The sequence below is a fragment of the Dendrobates tinctorius genome, unplaced genomic scaffold (genome assembly GCF_039654945.1).
Source record: "Dendrobates tinctorius isolate UK_male_01 unplaced genomic scaffold, ASM3965494v1 ptg000011l, whole genome shotgun sequence".
NCBI classification, from domain to species: Eukaryota; Metazoa; Chordata; class Amphibia; order Anura; family Dendrobatidae; genus Dendrobates; species Dendrobates tinctorius.
In genome coordinates this window covers 120,627,039-120,640,880 of record NW_027361679.1, presented here as the reverse complement: position 1 = coordinate 120,640,880, position 13,842 = coordinate 120,627,039, and positions in this window count along the sequence as shown.

The window sequence follows — 13,842 nt, the reverse complement described above, 5'->3', positions numbered from 1 at the left end:
TTAAAGGGAAGCATCGGCAGGGAGGGGGCTCCCTCTGTGCTTCCCTGAGCCCCCCACAGCAGCGCAATGTGCAGCGCTGCTGCGGGGGGCTCTATCCCTGCAGGTCCCCGAATTCAAGATGGGGACGGGGGCCGGCAAGGAGCTGGCTTCCTCATGCCTGCAAAGCGCAGGCATGAGGAAGCCATGTGTAGTGCCTGTGACAGATCGCTTATCTGTCACAGTGATCTGTGATGTGACAGATCAGTGATCTGTCAGAGGACAGTGATGTCCCACCTGGGACAATGTAATAAAGTTAAAAAAAAAAATAAATAATGATTTATTATCATACCGCCGAACAAAAAGTGCAATAACGCACGATCAAAAAGACGCATATAAATATCCATGGTATCGCTGAAAACATCATCTTGTCCCGCAAAAAACGAGCCACCACACAGCATCATCAAAAAAAAAAAAGTTATAGCTCGCAGAATAAAGCGATGCAAAAATAATTATTTTTATATAAAATTGTTTTCATTGCATAAAAGTGCCAAAGCATAAAAAAAGACATAAATGAGGTATCGCTGTAACCATACTGACCCGAAGAATAAAAGGGCTTTATCAATTTTACCACAGGCGGAACGGTGTAAACGCACCCCCCAAAAGAAATTCATGAAACGCTGGTTTTTATTCATTCTGCGTCCCAAAAATCGGAATAAAAAGCGATCAAAAAAGTCATGTGCCCGAAAATTATACCAATAAAAACGTCAGCTCGTCCCGCAAAAAATAAGACCTCACATGACTCGGTGGGTCAAAATATGGAAGAATTATAGGTCTCAATATGTGGTGATGCAAAAACTATTTTTACAATAAAAAGCGTCTTTTAGCGTGTGACCGCTGCCAAAAATAAAAACCTCCATAAATAGTAAATCAAACCCCCCGTTATCACCCCCTTAGTTAGGGAAAAATAATAAAATTAAAAGAAAATGTATTTATTTCCATTTTTCCATTAGGGTTAGGATTAGGGCTAGGGCTGAGGTTAGGGGTGTGTTGGGGTTAGGGTTGGAGTTAGAATTGGGGGGTTTCCACTGTTTGGGCACATCAGGTGCTCTCCAAATGCAACATGGCGTCTGATCTCAATTCCAGGCAATTCTGCGTTGAAAAAGTCAAATTGTGCTCCTTCCCTTCCAAGCTCTGCCATGCGCCCAAACAGTGTTTTACCCCCACATATAGGGTATCAGCCTGCTCAGGACAAATTGCACAATAAGTTTTACCCTTGGAAAAATAAAGATTGGGGGTGAAAAGATCATTTTTGTGGAAAAAATATGATTTTTTAATTGTACCGCTGTACTTTATAAACTTCTGTGAAGCCCTTGTGGGTTCAAAGTTCTCACCACATATCTAGATAAGTTCCTTGGGGGGTCTAGTTTCCAAAATGGGGTCACTCGTGGGGGGTTTCCACTGTTTAGGTACATCAGGGGCTCTCCAAACGTGACATGGCGTCCGATCTGAATTCCAGCCAATTTTGCATTGAAAAAGTCAAACAATGTTCCTTCCCTTCTGAGCTCTGCCATGCGCCGAAACAGTGGTTTCCCCCCACATATCAGGTATCAGCGTACTCAGGACAAACTGCACAATAACTTTTGCAGTCCAATTTCTCCTGTTACCCTTGGTAAAATAAAAAAAATTGAACCTGAAGTATTTTTTTGTGAAAAAAAGTTAAATGTTAATTTTTTTTAAATATTCAAAAAATTCCTGTGACGCACCTGAAGGGTTAATAAACTTCTTGAATATGGTTTTGAGCACCTTAAGGGGTGCAGTTTTTAGAATGGTGTCACTTTTGGGTATTTTCTATCATATAGACCCCTCAAAGTGGCTTTAAATGTGATGTGGTCCGTAAAAATAAAATGGTGTTGCAAAAATGAGAAATCGCTGGTCAACTTTTAACCCTTATAACTTCCTAATAAAAAAAATTTCGGTTCCAAAATTGTGCTGATGTAAAGTAAACATGTGGGAAATGTTACTTATTAAGTTTTTTGTGTGCCGTATCTCTGTGATTTAAGGGCATAAAAATTCAAAGTTGGAAAATTGCGAAATTTTAAAAATTTTCGCCAAATTTTCGCTTTTTTCACAAATAAACGCAAGTTATTTGAATGAAATTTTACCACTAACATGAAGTACAATATGTCACGAGAAAACAATGTCAGGCGGGATGATGTGGGATATTAGGGGTAGTAGTCTGGTGGCTCTGACGAGATGATGTGGAATATTAGTGGTAGTAGTCCGGTGGCTCTGGCTGAGGGGATGATGTGGAATATTAGGGGTAGTAGTCCGGTGGCTCTGGCTGATGGGATGATGTGGGATATTATGGGTAGTAGTCCGGTGGCTCTGGCTGATGGGATGATGTGGGATATTAGGAGTAGTAGTCCGGTGGCTCTGGGACATTAGCGTAAATGTGACTATGCGGAGTGGGAGGGCCTCTACACTCAGCTTTATATATATAGATATAATCATTATAATTTGTTATAACTAACCGTAGTTAGTACTATGCCCGGGCAACGCTTGGCTCTTCAGCTAGTCTCTATATAAACACCAACATGGATATTACCGCCATATGGTCAGTGGTAAATAACAGTTCTACAAAACATATAAGTGATTACTGCACAGTTATAGTTGGTGACTTACCACTGACGTTCTTTCTGATGGAATCGTTCACTTTTCACATCTTTTCCATCTGGCCCAGACCGACATGACAACTTCTTCCAGCCAGGACTCGTCTGCAGAGATTACAACAAAGACACATTTCACTTCTAATGTTTTCAGCACTGTCCCCAATGGGACTATTCCCAACCTGCACAAACCCCTTATCCTGCTGGTACCCCAATGCTGCTGCCCTATGTGTCCCTATTACTGTACTTGCTGTGTGGTTCTCTGTGGCCTCTAAATTCTAAAGCAACCCTCTACAATATAGTAATGCCGGGTGCTCGTGCCCTAGAAAACAGTGCCCACATTTTGTCCCCCTAGAGTTCCCCTATAAAAATAAGTGTCCACTTTACATTTAATAATGTGCCAAGTCTGCCCCTGTACTCTCCTCAGCCCCCTCGTAATCTCCAGAAGCCTCATCACTAGCGCCGGCGCCGAGGCCACTCTCCTCTTCTCCTAACTCTCCCATCAGACAGCGGCTGAGGAGAGTGGCAGCGGCGCTATTGCCGAGATGGCGAGCGTGCCCACAGGTAGGACTGATAGGTGAAGAGACCAGATCAGCGTTGGAACGGGCAGAGGTGAATAGTTTTTTTTTTTTTTTTAATGCAAGGCCATTATACAGTATGCATAATTATGTGGGGCCATTATACAGTATGCAGCATCCTGTGGGGCTATTATACTGTATGCAGCATCATGAGGAGCCATTATACTGTATGCATCATGTGGGGCCATTAAACTGTATGCAGCATCATGTGGAGCCTTTATATTGTATGCAGCATCATGTTGGGCCATTATACTGTATGCAGCATCATGTAGGGCCAGTATACTGTGTGCAGCATCATGTGGGGCCATTATACTGTGCGCATCATCATGTGGGGCCATTATACTATATGCAGCATCATGTGGGGCCATTATACTGTATGCATCATTATATGGGGCCTTTAAACAGAATGCATCATCATGTGGGGCCATTATACAGCATGCATCATCATGTGGGCTATTATACAGTATGCAGCATCATGTGGGGCCATTATACAGTATGCAGCATCCTGTGGGACCATTATACTGTATGCATCATCATGTGGGGCCATTATGCAGTATACATCATCATATGGGGCCATTATACTGTATGCAGCATCATGTGTTGGCCATTATACAGTATGCATCATCATGGGGGGCCATTATACAGTATGAATCATGAGGGGCCTGTTGTGAATTCCCTTGCTCGGACTTCTGAGCCGGAGCTCCCTCTGCTCCCTCTGGTGGTTACTGGGAGTAGTGGAGCTGGCCAGGTTGATGGAAGTCTGCCACCTGACGATGATAATTGGGAATCTGGGATTACTGGCTGGGAGCATATAATTGAGCAGGCTTCCCTTGGTGGTTGCTGGAGATTTCCTCCTTGTGCATTTGGAGTTCTTTTGTCTCCTGACTGATCTGCATGGTTCGGTTAAGTGATTCTTTTGCTAATCCTTTGCATCTAATCTGGTTGTGCCTTTTTTTTTTGCTTTCTGCTTTGTTGCTAGGGTTCAGCGTACTCCCTGCTGGGGGCAGCACTGGGCCCCACTCATATGTTACAGCTTGTGTCAGTTTGTTCAGTCCCCTGTTATGTTAGTATCTTTTGCTTTGCTTCCAGTTCATACCAGAGTGCTGATCTAGCGGGGTGAGGTCGTGTGGCCTCAGGTTTTTTGTATATCAGATGTGTTAGATTTTTTTAGGGTTTTGTGCGTGATTGCAGACAATATATTTTCTGTCCTGTCTAGACAGCTTGGGCCTCACCGTTTACTCAGTCTGTTCTCTGCCTGTGTTTGTGTCTCATCTTTGTTTGTCCCCTGTTATATTGGTCTCTTTTTGCTTTGCTTTCAGAATATACCAGAGTGGTGATATAGTGGGGGCGAAGTCGTGCGACTTCAGTGTTTTTTGTGCATAAGACATGTTGGACTTTTTGCAGGGTTTTTTGCATGATTGTAAACAGTGTCTTTCCTTTCCTGTCCTGTCTAGTCAGCGTGGGCCCCATCATGATTTGCTCAGTCTATTTTCCTGCCTGCGTTTGTGTTTTCATTTTGTCTCACCGACAATATATGTTTGGGGGCTATCTATTCCATTGGGGATCTGCTCACCTTTCTGGCTGTAGGCTTAGTTAGTTCTCCAGCTGTGCCGAGGCGTCTAGGGCATCGTAGGAATCGCTCCACGGCTACAGATAGTTGTGATGATATGATCAGGGGTCTACAATCCGCTTAGTTACCAACCTCTCTGGTTTTCTTGTGGCTTAGCCTGTTCCTGCCATCCTCCTCGGTGACCCATTCATAACAGAATCACCAGCCAAACTGTAGACTCTAGGGTACTCAAAAGAAGGAAAGAATTGTAAAAAAAAAAAAAAAAGGGTCAGAATTTTTTAATGTATTTTTTCCTCTTTTTCTCTGGGGCCGTAGGAGGATTTTTTTCCTTAAGACTAAACAATTGTTCAATTGTGTTGAGCAGCTCGCCGCTGAGGTGTGGGGAATTTCTGCCTATCTCGCTCAATCATCTGCTGTAGATCCAAAAATCCCTACTCCTGATGTGCTTTCGAGGGATCAGTCAAAATTTTTGAATTTCAAGAATAACTGTAAACTATTTCTTGCTTTGAAACCTAATTCATCGGGGAGCTCTGTGCAGCAGGTTAAAATTGTCATCTCCCAGCTGCGCAGCGATCCCCAGGATTGGGCTTTTTCTCTGACACCTGGAGATCCTATTCTGGCTAATGTAGATGCATTTTTTCAGGCCCTCAGTTTGTTGTATGATGAACCTAATGCTATTGATCAAGCTGAGAAAACCTTATTAGCTTTGAACCAGGGTCAGGATGCTGCGGAGTTATATTGCCATGCAAATTCAGCTTAGAATGGCTATGGACGGAAGTAGCCAATCTCTGACGGTCTTTTCAAGAAGAATAAACTCAGAAGGGTAAGCTTGGAAAAAAAAGTACAGAATGTCAACAGGACCAGGGATTCACAGCCAGTATCCCAAGCCAGTACTGGCCCGGCCTCAAAATGCTTAGCAGCTTCAATCTGACGAGGGCATGCAAATTCAGCTTAGAATGGCTGTTGACAGAAGTGGCCCACCTCTGACGGTCTTTTCAAGAAGAAAAAACTCGGAAGGGCAAGCTTGGAAAAAAGCATACAAAATGTCAACAGGACCAGGGATTCCCAGCCCGTCTCCCATGCCGGCACGGGGCCGGCATCAAGCTGCTTAGCAGCTGCAATCTGACGAGATAATGCAAATTCAGCTTAGCACGGCTGTTAACAGACTTAACCCACCTCTGACGGTCTTTTCAAGAAGAATAAACTCGGAAACGCAAGCTTGGAAAAAAAGTACAAAATGTAAACAGGACCAAGGATTCCCCGTCAGTCACCCATGCCAGTACTGGCCCATCCTCAAGCTGCTTAGCAGCTTCGATCTGACAAAGGCATGCATATTCAGCTTAGAATAGCTGTTGACGGAAGTAGCCCATCTCTGACGGTCTTTTCAAGAAGAATAAACTCGGAAGGGCAAGCTTGGAAAAAAAAACGTACAAAATGTCAACGGGACCAGGAACTCCCAGCCAGTCTCCCATGTCGGTACTGGCCCAGCCTCAAGCTGCTTAGAGGCTGCGATGTGACGAGGGATTGAAAACTCAGCTTACAATGGCTGTTGACAGAAGTGGCCCATCTCTGACGGTCTTTTCAAGAAGGATATACTCGGAAGGGCAAGCTTGGAAAAAAAACGTACAAAATGTCAACAGGAACAGGGATTCCCAGCCAGTCTCCCATGCCGGTACTGGCCCAGCCTCAAGCTGCTTAGCAGCTGCAATCTGACGAGGGAATGCATATTCAGCTTAGAATGGCTGTTGACGGAAGTAGCCAATCTCTGACGGTCTTTTCAAGAAGGATAAACTCGGAAGGGCAAGCTTGGAAAAAAAAAAACGTACAAAAAGGCAACAGGACTAGGGATTCCCAGCCAGTCTCCCATGTCAGTACTGGCCCAGCCTCAAGCTGCTTAGCGGCTGCGATGTGACGAGGGAATGCAAACCCAGCATAGAATGGCTGTTGACGGAAGTGGCCTATCTCTGACGGTCTTTTCAAGAAGGATATACTCGGAAGGGCAAGCTTGGAAAAAAAACTTACAAAATGTCAATAGGACCAGAGATTACCAGCAGGTCTCCCATGCCGGTACTGGCCTGGCCTCAACCTGCTTAGCGGCTGCGATCTGAAGAGGTCATGCATATTCAGCTTAGAATGGCCGTTGACGGAAGTGTGCCATCTCTGACGTTCTTTTCAAGAAGGATAAATTCGGAAGGGCAAGCTTGGAAAAAAAACCGTACAAAATGTCAACAGGACCAGGGATTCTCAGCCAGTCTCCCATGCCGGTACTGGCCCGGCCTCAAGTTGCTTAGCAGCTGCGATCTGATGAGGGCATGCATATTCAGCTTAGAAAGGCCGTTGACAGAAGTGTGCCATCTCTGTCCTTCTTTTCAAGAAGGATAAACTCGGAAGGGCAAGCTTGGAAATAAAACGTCAATAGGACCAGGGATTCCCAGCCAGTCTCCCATACCGGTACTGGCCCGGCCTCAAGCTGCTGCGATCTGACGAGGGCATGCATATTCAGCTTAGAATGGCCGTTGACGGAAGTGTGCCATCTCTGTCATTCTTTTCAAGAAGGATAAACTCGGAAGGGCAAGCTTGGAAAAAAAACTTATAAAAAGTCAACAGGACCAGGGATTCCCAGCCAGTCTCCCATGCCAGTATTGGCCCAGCCTCAAGTTGCTTAGCAGCTGCGATCTGACGAGGGCATGCAAATTCAGCTTAGAATGGCCGTTGACGGAAGTGTGCCATCTCTGACGTTCTTTTCAAGAAGGATAAACTCGGAAGGGCAAGCTTGGAAAAAAAAACGTACAAAATGTCAACAGGAACAGGGATTCCCAGCCAGTCTCCCATGCCGGTACTGGCCCAGCCTCAAGCTGCTTAGCGGCTGTGATCTGACGAGGGAATGCATATTCAGCTGAGAATGGCCGTTGACAGAAGTGTACCATCTCTGACTTTCTTTTCAAGAAGGATAAACACGGAAGGGCAAGCTTGGAAATAAAACGTACAAAATGTCAACAGGATCGGGGATTCCCAGCCAGTCTCCCATGCCGGTACTAGCCCAGCCTCAAGCTGCTTTGCGACTGCAATCTGACAAGGGAATGCATATTCAGCTTAGAATGGCCGTTGACGGATGTGTGCTATCTCTGACGTTCTTTTCAAGAAGGATAAACTCGGAAGGGCAAGATTGGAAAAAAAAACGTACAAGATGTCAACAGGACCAGGGACTCCCAGCCAGTCTCCCATGCTGGAACAGGCTCGGCCTCAAGCTGCTTAGCGACTGCGATGTGACGAGGGAATGCATATTCAGCTTCGAACAGCCGTTGACGGAAGTGCTCCATCTCTGACGTTCTTTTCAAGAAGGATAAACTCGGAAGGGCAAGCTTGGAAATAAAACGTACAAATTAACAACAGGACCAGCGATTCCCAGCCAGTCTCCCATGCCGGTACTGACCCATCCTCAAGCTGCTTAGCGGCTGAAATCTGACGAGGGAATGCATATTCAGCTTTGAATGGCCATTGACGGAAGTGTGCCATTTCTGACGTTCTTTTCAAGAAGGATAAACTCGGAAGGGCAAGTTGTAAAAAAAACGTACAAAATGTCAACAGGATCAGGGATTCCCAGCCAGTCTCCCATGCCGGTACTGGCCCAGCCTCAAGCTGCTTAGCAGCTGAGATCTGACGAGGGAATGCATATTCAGCTTAGAATGGCCGTTGATGGAAGTGTGCCATCTCTGACGTTCTTTTCAAGAAGGATAAACTTGGAAGGGCAAGCTTGGAAATAAAACGTACAAAATGTCAACAGGACCAGGGACTCCCAGCCAGTCTCCCATGCCGGTACTGGCCCGGCCTCAAGCTGCTTAGCGGCTGCGATCTGACGAGGGAATGCATATTCAGCTTAGAATGGCCGTTGATGGAAGTGTGGCATCTCTGACGTTCTTTTCAAGAAGGATAAACTCGGAAGGGCAAGCTTGGAAAAAAAACGTACAAAATGTCTACAGGACCAGTGATTCCCAGCCAGTCTCCCATGCCGGTACTGGCCCAGCCTCAAGCTGCTTAGCGGCTGCGCGCTGACAAGGGCATGCATATTCAGCTTAGAATGGCCGTTGACAGAAGTATGCCATCTCTGATGTTCTTTTCAAGAAGGATAAACTCGGAAGGGCAAGCTTGGAAACAAAACGACAACAGGACCAGGGATTCCCAGCCAGTCTGCCATGCCGGTACTGGCCCTGCCTCAAGCTTCTTAGCGACTCCGATCTGACGAGGGAATGCATATTCAACTTAGAATGGCCGTTGACGGATGTGTGATATCTCTGATGTTCTTTTCAAGAAGGATAAACTCGGAAGGGCAAGCTTGGAAATAAAATGTACAAAATGTCAACAGGACCAGGGATTCCCAGCCAGTCTCCCATGCCCGTACTGGCCCAGCCTCAAGCTGCTTAGCGGCTGCCATCTGACGAGGCCATGCATATTCAGCTTAGAATGTCCGTTGACGGAAGCATGCCATCTCTGACGTTCTTTTCAAGAAGGATAAACTCGGAAGGGCAAGCTTGGAAATAAAACATACAAAATGTCAACAGGACCAGGGATTCCCAGCCAGTCTCGCATGCCCGTACTGGCCCTGCCTCGCATGCCCGTACTGGCCCTGCCTCAAGCTGCTTAGCGGCTGCGATCTGACGAGGACATGCATATTCAGCTTAGAATGGCCGTTGACGGAAGCGTGCCATCTCTGACGTTCTATTCAAGAAGGATAAACTCGGTCGGGCAAGCTTGGAAATAAAACGTACAAAATGTCAACAGGACCAGGGATTCCCAACCAGTCTCGCATGCCCGTACTGGCCCTGCCTCAAGCTGCTTAGCGGCTGCGATCTGATGAGGGCATGCATATTCAGCTTAGAATGGCCGTTGACGGAAGCGTGCCATCTCTGACGTTCTTTTCAAGAAGGATAAACTCGGAAGGGCAAGCTTGGAAATAAAACGTACAAAATGTCAACAGGACCAGGGATTCCCAGCCAGTCTCCCATGCTGGTACTGGCCCTGCCTCAAGCTGCATAGCAGCTGCGATCTGACGAGGGCATGCATATTCAGCTTAGAGCGACCGTTGACGGAAGAGTGCCATCTCTGACGTTCTTTTCAAGAAGGATAAACTCGGAAGGCCAAGCTTCGAAAAAAAACGTACAAAATGTCAATAGGACCAGGGATTCCCAGCCAGTCTCCCATGCCGGTACTGTCCCGGCCTCAAACTGCTTAGCGGCTGCGATCTGACGAGGGAATGCATATTCAGCTTAGAATGGGTGTTGACGAATTCATGCCATCTCTGACGTTCTTTTCAAAAAGGATAAACTCGGAAGGGCAAGCTTGGAAAAAAAATGTACAATATGTCAACAGGACCAGGGATTCCCAGCCAGTCTCCCATGCCGTTACTGGCCCGGCCTCAAGCTGCTTAGCAGCTGCGATCTGACGAGAGTATGCATATTCAGCTTAGAATGGCTGCTGACGGAAGTGTGCCATCTCTGACGTTCTTTTCAAGAAGGATAAACTCGGAAGGGCAAGCTTGGAAAAAAAACGTACAAAATGTCAACAGGACCAGGGATTCCCAGCCAGTCTCCCATGCCAGTACTGGCCCGGTCTTAAGCTGTTTAGCGGCTGCGATCTGACGAGGACATGCATATTCAGCTTAGAATGGCCGTTGACGGAAGCGTGCCATCTCTGACGTTCTTTTCAAGAAGGATAAACTCGGTAGGGCAAGCTTGGAAATAAAACGTACAAAATGTCAACAGGACCAGGGATTCCCAACCAGTCTCGCATGCCCGTACTGGCTCAGCCTCAAGCTGCTTAGAGGCTGCGATCTGACGAGGGCATGCATAGTCAGCTTAGAATGGCCGTTGACAGAAGCGTGCCATCTCTGACGTTCTTTTCAAGAAGGATAAACTCGGAAGGGCAAGCTTGGAAAAAAAAGTACAAAATGTCAGCAGGACCAGGGATTCTCAGTCAGTCTCCCATGCCAGTAGTGGCCCAGCCTCAAGCTGCTCAGCGGCTGCGATCTGACGAGGGCATGCATATTTAGCTTAGAAAGATCGTTGACGGAAGCTTGCCATCTCTGACGTTCTTTTCAAGAAGGATAAACTCGGAAGGGCAAGCTTGGAAAAAAAACGTACAAAATGTCAACAGGACCAGGGATTCCCAGCCAGTCTCCCATGCCGGTACTGGCCCAGCCACAAGCAGCTTAGCGGCTGCAATCTGACGAGGGCATGCATATTCAGCTTAGAATGGCCATTGACAGAAGCATGCCATCTCTGACGTTCTTTTCAAGAAGGATAAACTCGGAAGGGCAAGCTTGGAAAAAAAACGTACAAAATGTCAACAGGACCAGGGATTCTCAGTCAGTCTCCCATGCCAGTACTGGCCCAGCCTCAAGCTGCTTAGCGGCTGCGATCTGACGAGGGCATGCATATTTAGCTTACAATGGCCGTTGACGGAAGAATGCCATCTCTGACGTTCTTTTCGAGAAGGATAAACTCGGAAGGGCAAGCTTGGAAATAAAACGTACAAAATATCAACAGGACTAGGGTTTCCCAGGCAGTCTCCCATGCCGGTACTGGCCCAGCCTCAAGCTGCTTAGCGGCTGCGATACGACGCGGGCATGCATATTCAGCTTAGAATGGCCGTTGACCGAAGTGTGACATCTCTGACGTTCTTTTCAAGAAGGATAAACTCGGAAGGGCAAGCTTGGAAATAAAACGTACAAAATGTCAACAAGACCAGGGATTCCCAGCCAGTCTCCGATGCCGATACTGGCCCTGCCTCAAGCTGCTTAGAGGCTGCGATCTGACGAGGGTATGCATATTCAGCTTAGAATGGCCGTTGACGGAAGCGTGCCATCTCTGACGTTCTTTTCAAGAAGGATAAACTCGGAAGGGCAAGCTTGGAAAAAAAACGTACAAAATGTCAACAGGACCAGGGATTCCCAGCCAGTCTCCCATGCCGGTACTGGCCCAGCCTCAAGGTGCTTAGCGGCTGCGATCTGACGAGGGAATGCATATTCAGCTTAGAATGGCCGTTGATGGAAGTGTGCTATCTCTGACGTTCTTTTCAAGAAGGATAAACTCGGAAGGGCAAGCTTGGTAAAAAAACGTACAAAATGTCAACAGGATCAGGGATTCCCAGCCAGTCTCCCATGCCGGTACTGGCCCTGCCTCAAGCTGCTTAGCGGCTGCGATCTGACGAGGGAATGCATATTAAGCTTAGAACGGCCGTTGACGGAAACGAGCCATCTCTGACGTTCTTTTCAAGAAGGATAAACTCGGAAGGGCAAGCTTGGAAATAAAACGTACAAAATGTCATCAGAACCATGGATTCCCAGGCAATCTCCCATTCCAGTACTGGCCAGGTCTCAAGCTGCTTAGCTGCTGCGATCTGACGAGGGTATGCATATTCAGCTTAGAATGGCCGCTGACGGAAGCATGCCATCTCTGACGTTCTTTTCAAGAAGGATAAACTCGGAAGGCCAAGCTTCGAAAAAAAACGTACAAAATGTCAATAGGACCAGTGATTCCCAGCCAGTCTCCCATGCCGGTACTGTCCCGGCCTCAAACTGCTTAGCGGCTGCGATCTGACGAGGGCATGCATATTCAGCTTAGAATGGCCGTTGACGGAAGTGTGCCATCTCTGACGTTCTTTTCAAGAAGGATAAACTCGGAAGGGCAAGCTTGGAAAAAAAACGTACAAAATGTCAACAGGACCAGGGATTCCCAGCCAGTCTCCCATGCCGTTACTGGCCCAGCCTCAAGCTGCTTAGCAGCTGCGATCTGACGAGGGAATGCATCTTCAGCTTAGAATGGGTATTGACGAATGCGTGCCATCTCTGACGTTCTTTTCAAAAAAGATAAACTCGGAAGGGCAAGCTTGGAAAAAAAATGTACAATATGTCAACAGGACCAGGGATTCCCAGCCAGTCTCCCATGCCGTTACTGGCCCGGCCTCAAGCTGCTTAGCAGCTGCGATCTGACGAGAGTATGCATATTCAGCTTAGAATGGCTGCTGAAGGAAGCGTGCCATCTCTGACGTTCTTTTCAAGAAGGATAAACTCGGAAGGGCAAGCTTGGAAAAAAACCGTACAAAATGTCAACAGGACCAGGCATTCCCAGCCAGTCTCCCATGCCAGTACTGGCCCGGTCTTAAGCTGCTTAGCGGCTGCGATATGACGAGGGCATGCATATTCAGCTTAGAATGGCAATGGACGGAATTGTTCCATCTCTGACGTTCTTTTCAAGAAGGATAAACTCGGAAGGGCAAGATTGGAAAAAAAAAGTACAAAATGTCCACAGGACCAGGGAATCCCAGCCAGTCTCCCATGCTTGTACTGGCCCAGCCTCAAGCTGCTTAGCGGCTGCGATCTGACGAGTGCATGCATATTCAGCTTAGAATGGCCGTTGATATGAGTGTGCCATCTCTGACGTTCTTTTCAAGAAGGATAAACTCGGACGGGCAAGCTTGGAAATAAAACGTACAAAATGTCAACAGGACAAGGGATTCCCAGCCAGTCTCCCATGCCGGTACCGGCCCTGCCTCAAGCTGCTTAGCAGCAGCGCTCTGACGAGGGAATGCATAATCAGCTTAGAATGGCCGTTCACGGAAGCGTGCCATCTCTGATGTTCTTTTCAAGAAGGATAAACTCGGAAGGGCAAGCTTGGAAAAAAAAAACGTACAGAATGTCAACAGGACCAGGGATTCCCAGCCAGTCTCCCATGCCGGTACTGGCCCGGCCTCAAGCTGCTTAGCGGCTGCGATCTGACGAGGGCATGCATATTAAGCTTAGAATGGCCGTCGACGGGTGTGTGCCATCTCTGACGTTCTTTTCAAGAAGGATAAACTCGGAAGGGCAAGCTTGGAAAAAAAACGTACAAAATGTCAACAGGACCAGGGTTTCCCAGCCAGTCTCCCATGCCAGTACTGTCCCTGCCTCAAGCTGCTTAGCGGCTGCGATCTGACGAGGGCATGCATATTAAGCTTAGAATGGCCGTTGACGGAAGTGTGGTATCTCTGACGTTCTTTTCAAGAAGGATAAACT